Consider the following 13524-nt stretch of genomic DNA (forward strand, 5'->3'; position numbering starts at 1 on the left):
AGTGCGAAAGTGTGCTGGGCGTCTAATTCATTCGAAGATGCTTCTCCACACATGGAGTCGCCTTGCTGTAGAGCACCCTTTACGGGGGCCCTGGTTACGTTGGATGCTTTTGCAGGGGGAGGAGACATCTTCTTTGGTTCACTGCACTTCGGAGAACTTACGAGCCTGCGATTGCCTGCTCAAAAATAAAACAAACATGCATATGCCAAAACACAGAAGTGCGAAAGTGTGCTGGGCGTCTAATTCATTCTAAGATGCTTCTCCACACATGGAGTCGCCTTGCTGTAGAGCACCCTTTACAGGGGCCCTGGTTTTCTTGGATGCTTTTGCAGGGGGAGGAGACGTCTTCTTTGGTTCACTGCATTTCGGAGAACTTACGAGCCTGCGATTGCCTGCTCAAAAATGAAACAAACATGCATATGCCAAAACACAGAAGTGCGAAAGTGTGCTGGGCGTCTAATTCATTCTAAGATGCTTCTCCACACATGGAGTCGCCTTGCTGTAGAGCACCCTTTACAGGGGCCCTGGTTACGTTGGATGCTTTTGCAGGGGGAGGAGACGTCTTCTTTGGTTCACTGCACTTCGGAGAACTTACGAGCCTGCGATTGCCTGCTCAAAAATGAAACAAACATGCATATGCCAAAACACAGAAGTGCGAAAGTGTGCAGGGCGTTTAATTCATTCTAAGATGCTTCTCCACACATGGAGTCGCCTTGCTGTAGAGCACCCTTTACAGGGGCCCTGGTTACCTTGGATGCTTTTGCAGGGGGAGGAGACGTCTTCTTTGGTTCACTGCATTTCGGAGAACTTACGAGCCTGCGATTGCCTGCTCAAAAATGAAACAAACATGCATATGCCAAAACACAGAAGTGCGAAAGTGTGCTGGGCGTCTAATTCATTCGAAGATGCTTCTCCACACATGGAGTCGCCTTGCTGTAGAGCACCCTTTACGGGGGCCCTGGTTACGTTGGATGCTTTTGCAGGGAAAGGGGACGTCCACTTTGGTTCGCTGCACTTCGGAGAACTTACGAGCCTGCGATTGCCTGTTCAAAAGTGAAACAAACATACATATGCCAAAACACAGAAGTGCGAAAGTGTGCAGGGCGTCTAATTCATTCTAAGATGCTTCTCCACACATGGAGTCGCCTTGCTGTAGAGCACCCTCTACAGGGGCCCTGGTTACCTTGGATGCTTTTGCAGGGGGAGGAGACGTCTTTGGTTCACTGCATTTCGGGGAACTTACGAGCCGGCGATTGCCTGCTCAAAAATGAAACAAACATGCATATGCCAAAACACAGAAGTGCGAAAGTGTGCTGGGCGTCTAATTCATTCTAAGATGCTTCTCCACACTTGGAGTCGCCTTGCTGTAGAGCACCCTTTACAGGGGCCCTGGTTACCTTGGATGCTTGGGTGTATCTCGAAAACCCATACTTATTTGAACCCCTCTCGTTTGAACCCATTCGCAAAACGCCCTTCTCGTTTTAACCTTTCGCGTTTCGATCCTTTCTTATTTATACCCGTCTCATTTGAACCCATTCTCATTTGAACCCTTCTCGTCTGAACCCATTCGCAAAACGCCCTCCGCGTTTTAACCTTTCGCGTTTCGACCCTTTTTCATTTGAACCCGTTGTCATTTGAACACCGTAGTGAGGTATAGAAAGAAAGAAAAACAGTTGAAGGATGAAGGTTGAAGATGAAGCGAAGTGGCACCATCTCTTGCATAGCACATGAAACAATTTTCCTTATGCCTGCCAGTGTTGCTAGATAGTCCCACCAAAACCCGCCAAACGGCTGGGAGGAATAGCCCAAATATAGCCAAGGCCGTAAAAAATATAGCCCAAAATAGCCAAGACTACACACAATGATCTTTAGGCCTTATATTGTCAAATTTCACACTTATACAATACACGTTACAAACTCTCTTTCAACCCTCAGATGCACCACCTTTTGTGTACATTATGTTACTTGTAAATTAATCAAAAAAATCTTGGAAGGATGGAAATCCGTGCAAAACTGGCCCTTCGGTTTTCAGAAGTATAAAACACACAAAGACAGCTTTATCGTGAAGCTCAGGAGATATGATCATAGAGTAAAATAACAAAATACAGAAGAACAGTCAGAACACGGGGTGTTTAAAACCAGGGCACCAATATCTCAGGTCTTTATTAATATCCCTCCCGTCTCTTTTTCTTTCTGAACAATATTAGTGTTACCCCTTCATGTTCACGTTATTTCTGATTATGTTGTCCTTTCTCGGGGTCGGCAACGACTGAAAGGTAGTCATGTGTTTAGCAGTGAAACTGCGTGCCTAAGAATTCTCACAATGGGCACCAAGGCAGCATTTGGAGAGTTCAGCCTACGTCCAGGCAGAGCCATATGCGTCCGGGTTGAAAGCGCGCTGTCGGGCCTGTGGTAATAGTGCAATTTGTTTGGTTTGCTTCACTGCGCTGTAGGACCCCCTTTGAACTCTACATGCATTGCTTCACTTCGCATTGTGAAAACCTCGAAGTTTGTCGAAGCTTGAAGCCTTTCTCCTTCCTCTCTCTCCTCTCGACTAGCCAAAAGAGAAACAATTTGTTTTCGAAACTGATTAATAGTTCGAAAATTAACTAGCCGAGTCTCAAAGTTCGGCGTCGAACCTGAGGTTCCACAAAAGTTCGCCGCATTCTTAGAAATAGCCCAAAATAGCCACATAGAAAATCATAAAGTTATGACGCCAACTAGAAAAAAAATGTTGTCCGATTTGGCTATATATAGCCCAATCTGGCAACACTGATATCTGCGTGCCACCCTGAGTCTGTAGACGTAGCTATGTGGTCACATGATGACGTGGTTTCAAAAGTGCTAGCGCATATTCGGTGCTTCATTTCTCTTCTGTCGCTGTATGTCGTTAAGATGTCGTCGTGTGGAGCGAACGGATCACTGTGCTAGTCGTGTGTTATTGCTTGTAATGGCCAATTCGGGTGGTCACTTTCCCTGAAAAAATGTTTTCCCATACCTTCGGCAAGGGCGTTCGCGTGGTCAAAGGCTGGCGGGTGCAAGCTTTTCGGGTTGCGCTTCTCGGGCGTGTACCGGCAATTTACCAGCAGAAGTTTTCCCGAGCTCCAAGAGGTCGGGCAGCTTGTCTGCCAGACTGTATCCGGTATCGCCACATCAGAATCGGGATAGGGAACCAAACGAAACAATGCTCGCTGAGGCGGCAAATAGCGGGTTCGAGTGGCAAACGAAGCCATCGAGACAGGCACCCTTTTGTGCTCTGAGACAAGATAGCAAAAACAACGAAGAGAAAGATAATTTATGTTTCAAAGAAAGTCAACATTTTTGAGAGAATTTATCGAGCCTGAGCAAGGTATGTTTGCTCTGAGACACGGGCTGCATCCTATATCACTTTATTTTACAACTCTGTAATAACAAGTTATTACACCGCTGAAAAAAAAGTATGCATAGTGATTCAGTTTGAAACTTGAACACACATTACAATTTCAAGGACGGTGGGTGCAATGTGAAGACTGAGGATTCCAAAAAAGGTACTAGAGAGTTTTAGTAGATCGTTCCGATACCCCCGATAACGATACTATGCATGCGCAAGGAAGGCGGTGGCGGAGTATCGGGTATCGTTATCGGAGTCATGGGAACGATCTACTAAAACTTTCTACTAACAGTAAACAGAATATGGAAAGCGACTTTGGCAAGCCTCCGTGGCAACAGTTAACCGAAAATCCAAACGAAGCTTATTGAAATTCGACGCGCGTGCGGGCAGCACCACACTGATTTATACATCTGCCCTTTCATTGATTTTATATTTTAATATTCTGTCAGCTGTACGGACTGTGGTAATGCCAATATTTTGAAAAGTTTTGTGAAGCCGCTTCTGTTTACACACATCTCAAAGAGTCGTAATTTATGTTGAGAATGATAGAATGATCGAAGAAGAAGTTAACAGATCTCACTCGCGACCCAGTCAAATAAAAACGCCAGTTCATTGTGCTTTGCATTCAGGTGGAGAGGGACACGTGATGTGCCGCTGGCGCGTTTTTGGTCGCCGGTGCCACAGGCAAGGGCTCGGAGGCAATTCATTACCCGAATTCGCCATAAATACCGCAGAAAGATTGCGAGATAATGATGTTGGATTAATTTGGGTTCGAAATGAGAGAGGTTAAAATTAGAAAAGCCTTTCTGACAATGGTCAAAACCAGAAAGTATGTTTTGAGAAAATTTTTTGAGAACGGTTTAAATGAGAAAGGGAGAAACGGGAAAGTTGTTTTGCGCTGGGTTGAAATGAGAAGGTAAAAACGAGAAGGTAGAAATGCGAACGGGTTCAAATGAGAACCACACGGATGCTTTTGCAGGGGGAGGGGACGTCCACTTTGGTTCACTGCACTTCGGAGAACTTACGAGCCTGCGATTGCCTGCTTAAAATGAAACAAGCATGCATATGCCAAAACACAGAAGTGCGAAAGTGTGCAGGGCGTCTAATTCATTCCAAGATGCTTCTCCACACATGGAGTCGCCTTGCTGTAGAGCACCCTTTACAAAGGCCCTGGTTACCTCGGATGCTTTTGCAGGGGGAGGGGACGTCCACTTTGGTTCGCTGCACTTCGGAGAACTTACGAGCCGGCGATTGCCTGCTCAAAAATGAAACATGCATATGCCAAAACACAGAAGTGCGAAAGTGTGCAGGGCGTCTAATTCATTCAAAGATGCTTCTCCACACATGAAGTCGCCTTGCTGTAGAGCACCCTTTACAGGGGCCCTGGTTACCTCGGATGCTTTTGCAGGGGGAGGGGACGTCTACTTTGGTTCGCTGCACTTCGGAGAACTTACGAGCCTGCGATTGCCTGCTCAAAAATGAAACAAACATGCATATGCCAAAACACAGAAGTGCGAAAGTATGCAGGGCGTCTAATTCATTCAAAGATGCTTCTCCACACATGGAGTCGCCTTGCTGTAGAGCACCCTTTACAGGGGCCCTGGTTACCTCGGATGCTTTTGCAGGGGGAGGGGACGTCCACGTTGGTTCGCTGCACTTCGGAGAACTTACGAGCCTGCGATTGTCTGCTCAAAAATGAAACAAACATGCATATGTCAAAACACAGAAGTGCGAAAGTGTGCAGGGCGTCTAATTCATTCAAAGATGCTTCTCCACACATTGAGTCGCCTTGCTGTAGAGCACCCTTTACAGGGGCCCTGGTTACCTCGGATGCTTTTGCAGGGGGAGGGGACGTCTACTTTGGTTCGCTGCACTTCGGAGAACTTACGAACCTGCGATTGCCTGCTCAAAAATGAAACAAACATGCATATGTCGAAACACAGAAGTGCGAAAGTGTGCAGGGCGTCTAATTCATTCAAAGATGCTTCTCCACACATGAAGTCGCCTTGCTGTAGAGCACCCTTTACAGGGGCCCTGGTTACCTCGGATGCTTTTGCAGGGGGGAGGAAACGTCCACTTTGGTTCGCTGCACTTCGGAGAACTTACGAGCCTGCGATTGCCTGCTCAAAAATGAAACAAACATGCATATGTCAAAACACAGAAGTGCGAAAGTGTGCAGGGCGTCTAATTCATTCAAAGATGCTTCTCCACACATGAAGTCGCCTTGCTGTAGAGCACCCTTTACAGGGGCCCTGGTTACCTCGGATGCTTTTGGAGGGGGAGGGGACGTCCACTTTGGTTCGCTGCACTTCGGAGAACTTACGAGCCTGCGATTGCCTGCTCAAAAAGGAAACAAACATGCATATGCCAAAACACAGAAGTGCGAAAGTGTGCAGGGCGTCTAATTCATTCAAAGATGCTTCTCCACACATGGAGTCGCCTTGCTGCAGAGCACCCTTTACAGGGGCCCTGGTTACCTCGGATGCTTTTGGAGGGGGAGGGGACGTCCACTTTGGTTCGCTGCACTTCGGAGAACTTACGAGCCTGCGATTGCCTGCTCAAAAATGAAACAAACATGCATATGTCAAAACACAGAAGTGCGAAAGTGCGCAGGGCGTCTAATTCTTAATTCGAACAAATTATCTTATAAAAAAGACGTCCTGTGATTTCAATGAATACCGTCTTCACTCGTGTTCATGGAAGATGTATTGCGAGGATGACCGTTGTGATGAGTAAAGCGAATCAAGTATATACATTGTTAGTGAACTGTTAATGCGATAGCATTCTTTTGCTACTTCACCCGGTTTTCGCGATACGCTACCTTGCCTCGAATGCTCCGCGCTTATGGGCGTCTCCTCGCATACTCGGGACGTCCGCATACGCAGGCGCCGCTCGAATGCGGACGTCGTCCTAGAGGTCGTCCTAAACGTCGCCCTCTAGGACGCGGTTCTTAAGGTCGTCCTTGAGGTGGTCCTAAAGGTCGTCTTTCACGTCATCCTCTAGGACGTCGTCCTTGAGGTCGTCCTAAAGGCCGTCCTTGGGATCGCCCTAGAGGTTCTAGATGTCGTCTTCGACGTCGTCCTCTAGGACGTTGTCCTTGCGGTCGTATAAGAGGTCGTCCTTCCGATCGCCCTAGACGCCGTCTTTGGTGTCGTCCTCAACGACGTCGTTTTAGCAAGCAGATAAACCCGCGCCGCGCGTACACAGAACGGCAGTACGCACACATTCACTTTTGTGCCGGAGCTACGAAGCAATCACTCATGGCTGCGGCGCAAGTACATAAACCCGCACCACGCATACACCGAGCGGCACTACGCACACATTCACATTTGCACCCAAGCTACGAAGCGATTATCGGTTTGAGTTGAGCTAGTTGGTATCATTGGCAAAGATGGAGGTAAAATAGCGTTAAAAGTGCTTGTTGTTGGGCTAGGTGGCGATGAACATTTTGAACCATGGTTCAAAGTGCTAAAAAGACGTACACAAGAGAGAAGACAAACAAGTGCGCCCTTTCTTGTCTTCTCTCTTGTGTTCGTCTACTTAGCGCTTTTAACCATGGTCCAAAACGTAAAAAAGCTTGAACATTAAACGATTACGCAGAGACAGAACAAGGCACACACACGAAGTTGCAACAATGGTGGGAAAACAACTTGAACATTAAATGATTACACAGAGAAAGAAGATCAAACGATTACACAGAGACGAAGCAATCACTCAATTTCGAAGTGACGCGCTGCAGTCGCGCTGACGTCAATGACTGCGTCGTCACTCATTCATAAAATAAAGTGTTTACTCAAAATTTGTATCGTCATATTCACAGTGAGCTGCGTCGTGAGTCTCATGACGAATGCTATCTCAATTCATTGACAACCAACAATAGTGATTTCTGCAGTCAATTTTAATTTGTAGTTTGATGTCTCATGCAGCAGTAAAGCATTGACGGAAGTTACCTTTGGCAACAAAAATAATTGAAATGTTTTGCGTCAAGACAATAGGGTTTGAGAACTTCATTGACCAGTTTTCGTGTTTTTTGGCATTTTGTTTTGAAGCTCGACGCGGAAGATGCGCCGCGAGCCTTGTTTACAATGATGGATGAGCATCAGTGTGACGTATTCGTTTAGGGACTCTTGTCACGACCTCGGTAACGTGGCTTCGTCGCATCTGTCAAGAACACACTTCCGAGATAATGACGAGGTGCAGGAAGCTATTGCATCACTTTGCTACACGTCATTGTGGGTGGGACTTCCGGCGCTCTTTCCGCGTCCAGTTTCTGATTCAGGCGACGGAAACTCGAAGACGGATTGTTGAATGTCTCGAAACCCGTTGCATTTGCTCGGAGTGTTTAAATTAGTCTAGCCTTCAATATTGACTGCCTTTAACACTGCAGTTGGAACATTGTCGATTACTTATTAAATCAGTCATTAAAAGTTAATGTACAAATAGTGGTTATTCGTCTAGTTATTTTGACTCTTCTCCGGCCTAATGTCCGCCAAGTTTAATAAATAAGCGGTGAAGGGGTAGCTGTGCATCGATCATCCACGTTAAAAAGAAATTGCTTAAAATTAACTATGAATAGCTACAGCTGATTGTTTGTGACAGTCTCAACCCTCCCAGTAACAGTGTACAAAACACTGATCCGTGAAAACTCGTTCGAAACAAACAACGATTCGTTGGAGGAGCCAACGCTTGCGTTTATCTCAAATATTGAGAAAACACTAGGCACTTGCCGGGAAACCCTGGTCCGCTGTGCTATCGGGAGCACCCACCAGAGTTCTGTGCGTGTGCCTAAACCCTTTGTTTGAACGCTGCTTGCAGGTGAAACGAAGGATGCCAGAAAACCGGCAGCTGCACTCTTACAGCATCTCTACACTACCATTATAACATCCCTTGACTTCGACGTATGTTCTCTGTGGCTGCCAAAATGCGGCGCACTCGCTTTTCATATCGCGGACTGAAAACTAAGAAATTGAAGTAAAACTACGCTGTCTGATAACTAATATCCCTTGAAAGACAGGATACAATTTAAAGCCTCGATCCCCGCTGAACATCGTTTCACCGTTCTATTAGGCCGGATATCCATTTTTATATTCTTTTTGCAACGCCACTCGGAAATTAGACAGCTATATTGTTTCTTTGAAAAGCGAACATTTTCCAATTGGTTTTTGTTCAGTAACTAATTTTTATTTACGGCAACATCAACGAAACACGTGGGAGCAAACAAAAAACACGGTGTTTGTTGCAAACTCGGGAAGATTGGAGCGCTTCGTAGACGGACCTGTTTTCCTCGCGCCATTTTTTTTTTGTTCTTAGCGCTACCTTCGAAATAAAGGCGTGGACAGCGTAGTCCACTCAGCCGGTAACTTTAGCTCGGCGTTTCACGGACATCCGTTCTCGTTTAGGTTGTCGCGCAGCTCTCGAATTTCAAAACACTCCGACTAGGCCTGGGCGGTGGGGAAAAGGCTCGGGGCTCGGGACGCCCGACGAGATTGTGAGAAACGGTTTTTAGAAACAGTATACGATCTAAAAAACAACTTCTACCTGCTCTGTTTTATCGCTTGTTAGTTTCCTTGAGGTGTTTCCGCGCTTTCGCTTTCCGTTCTTAGCGAAAGCACCACGACGCTGAAAACTGTTTGAAACAGTCCTACAGAATACGTGTCCCGTGAGCATTGAGTTCCCGCCGCACCTCGGCCTTTTCTTCAAAAAAGAAAAAAGGAAAAACAAAGATACAAACTTTTATTACTTTCGTGTGGTCCTTGAGGGATTACTTTCCCAGTTTACGCAGAAAAAACGACCTAGCGGCATCGAGCCACCGCCCCATCTCCTCCCTTCCCCCAGGAAAATAAATATTGTGTTTAAATAGTAAATTTGTAGAACCATCTAGTAGAATTGGGGGGGGGGGGGGGAGGGGGGGCATACAGTGGAACACCTGGTGCGAGACACAAAGAGACTAGAAAACGCTGAAATAATTTCGCTGTGTCACAAATATTGCTATTTTTAGGCGTGCACTGCGAGATTTAAAACCTTTGATGTTTTTATTTTTCCATTCTGCGAGCGTCGCTGATTACATTGCGATCGCTGTTACAAGTCCGCTGGAATCGATAGAGTCCCCGGGGCCTCAAGGCAGCGTCAACGTACAAAAGAATTTTTTTTTCCAATTTGGAGGGGATAAGATTGGCGATTCCTCTGCACTTAGGGCGGCAGAACTAATTAGAGGAAGTCGTTAGACAAAAATTAATGGGAGCCCATCGTTAGCGGGAGATCGGTGCGCGCAATTGAGTTAACAGGTTCGTCTGCACGGTTAGAGAACGCTTTCGAGACGATAGATGGCGTTCGTGGCACTCGGACGCTCCTTGCGTATCTCGCACGGAAACAGCCGGTCACGCTTCACAAACTCTTACGGCATTTGTTGACTGGATGGTTGCAGTCCTTAGCAGTAATTTGATTTACAATTATGTGCCATGATTTTTTACAGCCTAGTCCTAATATGAATAAAAAAAACTAAAAGTAAATATTTAGCTTTTTGTCTCTTTGTTGTAATTGAAGGCATTGCTCATGATATGTTCAGCTTAAACTAGCAGTTTGAGTCATATTCTATTTTATTTATGCCTTATATTTACGCTTCCTATCAGCAGAATAATCCTTATACCTGTCCCGGTAGACGAGTGAAAAATGTAAGCACATTATTTTAATGTGACTTTTTAAAGTACATTGAACGCAAGAGGCAACAATTTGGTTACAACTCCGTTGAACAGCAAAAACGCTTCAATTCGTCTGAGCAACGAACTAGGAACAACAGTCCGTTTCACACTAAAAGCTACGCGCAACTTTTACTTACTTCGATTGACATAGCGTCTTTTTATGTCCCGATCGGCACGTTAATGAATTCACAGGATCGAGAACATTTGGTCGCGTACGAGACTTTGTATGATCAATAGGGCCAGTGTAATGTGACAGCGTACTACGTGCGTAACAAATAAAGTTTTAAACAATAAAAGCACGTGGAGAGGAGCTCAACAGCTACGGCCCATCGAGCTCGAGTTCAGCGTAACGTGAACTCACATGACTGTTGGATCGGCGATATGTGGTGAGCTCCTAAACACGGCGTTAGTTTACCCTTTGCAGTGTCGAATCTAGAAGTGCCCAATGCGACAAAGTCACGCAGCGCCCTCTAAATTTGAGCTGTCCTAATATAAAGCTTCGGACTGTGCCAAAACAAAAAAATAAGGCAACAGACCCCCGTCAAACGACTGAACCAGTAATAATAATAAAAAAGATAGCTCGAGCGTGGTCTTGTTTTGGAGGGGGCTCACACGCCTCGAGTAGGGGCCTTATCGCCGGGTCACGCGAGTGCGTCCAGGATCGGCGAGAGCGCGAGCCTGCGCGCGTCCGCTCGAGCCATTTCTCACGGGTTTCGCGCGACCGTCGTGATCGCGTGACACGGTCGGCGCGACTCACGGTAATGATGTCATTCCCCCCTTTGCCGCGGCGAAGGGCGCGCGCGCGCGGACGCAGTCTGGGGACGCACCCATCGATTCCCCGCCGCACCGATAGCGTGTCGGCGCCCGCACGAGGGTCCGACTCGGGCAAGACGGACAGGGGGCGCCGAGGACGGGCAGCTCTGTCATCTCGCCGCACCTCGGCATCGGGCACGCTTTACGATAGAAGCCGACATAAAAAAAAAAGAACATAGAGGCTCATAGATCTTAAGTTTGGGCAGCGCCTCTGGCGATCAAAGTCGACTATTTTTCGGTTGGGTTTTGGTTGCGCGTTTTATCGGTTTGATAGGAGACTGAAATTCGGTATTGTTTTCGCATCGCGTTCGCGTGGGACTCGTTTCCTTTCATAGTCCCACGCGAACGCTGACGCGGCACTTGCATCCAATCAGCGCTCGTGCAGGCCTCCGGGACGTGACGTCATGTGACGTGACGCGCAGGCTCGGGAGCTGTCGGAGGTGTTGCATGATCGCGTCTTCCTTATTAACGAGACACGAATAACAATGCACATATCTTAGGAACACAAGGGCGTCTTTCGCTTGTTCTATTGCTGTCCGCCACAATATGCTTCCTACCCACATCGTCAGGCTAATTACTCTTAAAAGAATGTCGGTACTTGCAAGAAGTACGAAGGGCGTCTTTTATTTTGGGAATTTTAAGCGCAATAAATGAACTTTAAAGAAAGGTTCCTTGTGTTTTCTGTTCCGCAGAGCACTCCAAGAATCAATCACGGCAACGTGTTTGCTATATGTAACTATCATCACTGTTTTTCCAAGTGTTCCTTATATAACTTTTTCATTAACTAGTTTGTGCTGATACTCGTGTATGCATGTGTCTGCGAGTGTGTGTGTGTGTGTGTGTGGGGGGGGGGGGGGGCAAGCAGACCTAGTGAGACCGGATTTTTGGTGGCTTTTGGCCTGTATCCCCGCATCTTGTAGAAATTGCTGGCAGATAATTTTGACAATTTGAAAATATTTCTAGACTAAAAAAATAACGGGCTGCATTTCTGGTGCGCTTTGCTCCTGAGTACGTCGAGTTTTCTTTAATCAAGGAGGTCAAATTCCGCCGATTAAATATTTATGCTTTCTACGAACATTTGCGAGTACGGCCCTTGGGTGCCAGGCCGTCGTGCTGTTCACGTTTGTAGGTCGCCTGACAGTGAAACCTTGCCAAGGCGCGCCCATGGCTATAAAACTGGCGACCAAACAAAGCGTTTGCCAATCACGGTGGCCAGGTTATTGCGTTCAAAGTGAGGCTGTTTAAAAAAAAAGTCTATCTAACTTAAAAAAACATAACGACATAAAAAAAAGGAAAACACGCACGGGAGATTTTACGTTTTGTTTCAGCATATGTCCGAGCACAGTCGAAGGCACGAACACGTATACAACCACAAACACACTTAATAAGAGTGCAAGCCACTGGACCGTTCCTATACATTATTGGTTTAGCGATGATAGAGTATACATAGACAAAGATGGCTAACGGTTTCGTTTTTGTCGCCATTCAACTGGTCCTATCGCCTCGTAGCGTTGGCCGCATCCAGTCTTACGTTGAAACGGAGTATGGTGCGCTCATGCACGGGGTCTCCATTTCAATTAGTTCGGAAAAGCGTCGGGGCCGTTAGACCAGCCAGTCTAACGGTCAATGCATTTCGACGCTATAGAATTTCGCCACCGAGGTCACCGTAGTTACTGCCATTGGGACACAATGGCCGCGGAGGACTGGCGCCGCACACCGGAGGTCGCAATACAAAAAGGCCACTCGTTTCAGCAAAGGCCGAGGTCCCCAGACCCCGACCAGACATTGAAGATTTTTCGCCTTACGAACGGGCAGCAGCCAGCATTCCGCGCCGGTGAGTCCCACTTCGCAATTAACGCTAACAGCGGCACCACTCCGCGAGGCTGCCCGCTTGATACCACTCGAGCAGGGGCGTAATTGCCGAGGTCCTTTCTCGCTGTGAGCTCCCTGCACTGCCTGAATCGGCTTCTTTGCGAGGGGGGAGGGGGTTGGGGGCGGCTAACGGAACAATAAGTGCGGAGTTCGGGGGGAGAACCTTTTAAAGGTGGTAGGGGAGGATGTCGCATTATGGGCGCCCCTAGATAACAGTCTAGCCGCATGCGAGGTGCTCGTTGTAAGAACTTTCTGGACTGGAGGAATGGGCTTTCTCCCGTTTTGCGTTCAGCTTATCTATCGAAACTGGCCCTAGGGAGAGCGGTTGGGAATGGCCGTTAGCGTAACCCCCCCCCCCCCCCCCCCCTCTCTTCTCTCCTCATTTATTCCTAGTTTTTTTAAAGAAGCATTTGGAGTCTCGCTTATTTCCTGTACAGGTAAGGTGTGCGCGAACTGGAAGACGAACTCTTGTTATTCAAAAAAATGTCTTCTCGATTTTCTTTTTTTACAGTTATGTCCTTTTTTTTCTTTTTAAGCGACCAATCGACCCTTTGCAAAAGTCCCAACGCGACGAATATTGGGAGTCCTCGGTACGCCCCTCCCAATGTCTCTTTTCCCGCTACCACGTGCAGGCGCAGGTTACCACGGCAACAACTTTTGAGCAGCCGAGCGGACGAGCGACGAACCAATCAGCTGCCCCTTTCTCATTTCTCTTCTTTGTACCGGCTCTTTCGTCTGCTTCACCAACGCTTTGTCGACCCTGGTCGAAAC

Source organism: Ixodes scapularis, unplaced genomic scaffold (assembly GCF_016920785.2).
Source record: "Ixodes scapularis isolate PalLabHiFi unplaced genomic scaffold, ASM1692078v2 PGA_scaffold0__279_contigs__length_252992795, whole genome shotgun sequence".
Classification (NCBI taxonomy): domain Eukaryota; kingdom Metazoa; phylum Arthropoda; class Arachnida; order Ixodida; family Ixodidae; genus Ixodes; species Ixodes scapularis.